This window comes from Bison bison, unplaced genomic scaffold, assembly GCF_000754665.1.
Source record: "Bison bison bison isolate TAMUID 2011002044 unplaced genomic scaffold, Bison_UMD1.0 scf7180017846405, whole genome shotgun sequence".
Classification (NCBI taxonomy): domain Eukaryota; kingdom Metazoa; phylum Chordata; class Mammalia; order Artiodactyla; family Bovidae; genus Bison; species Bison bison.
The window spans coordinates 9,525-9,737 of record NW_011476978.1 but is presented as its reverse complement, the minus strand read 5'-3'; positions in this window follow the sequence as shown (position 1 = coordinate 9,737).

The following is a 213-nucleotide window of genomic DNA, read 5'->3' as shown; positions in this document are numbered from 1 at the left end:
CCAACATGATCGCCCAATTTATATCGCATTTTCATTATTGCTGCTGCTGCTGTTGCTAAGTCACTTCAGTTGTGTCCGACTCTGTGCGACCCCAGAGACGGCAGCCCACCAGGCTTTCCCGTCCCTGGGATTCTCCAGGCAAGAACACTGGAGTGGGTTGCCATTTCCTTCTCCAATGCATGAAAGTGAAAAGTGAAAGTGAAGTCACTCAGT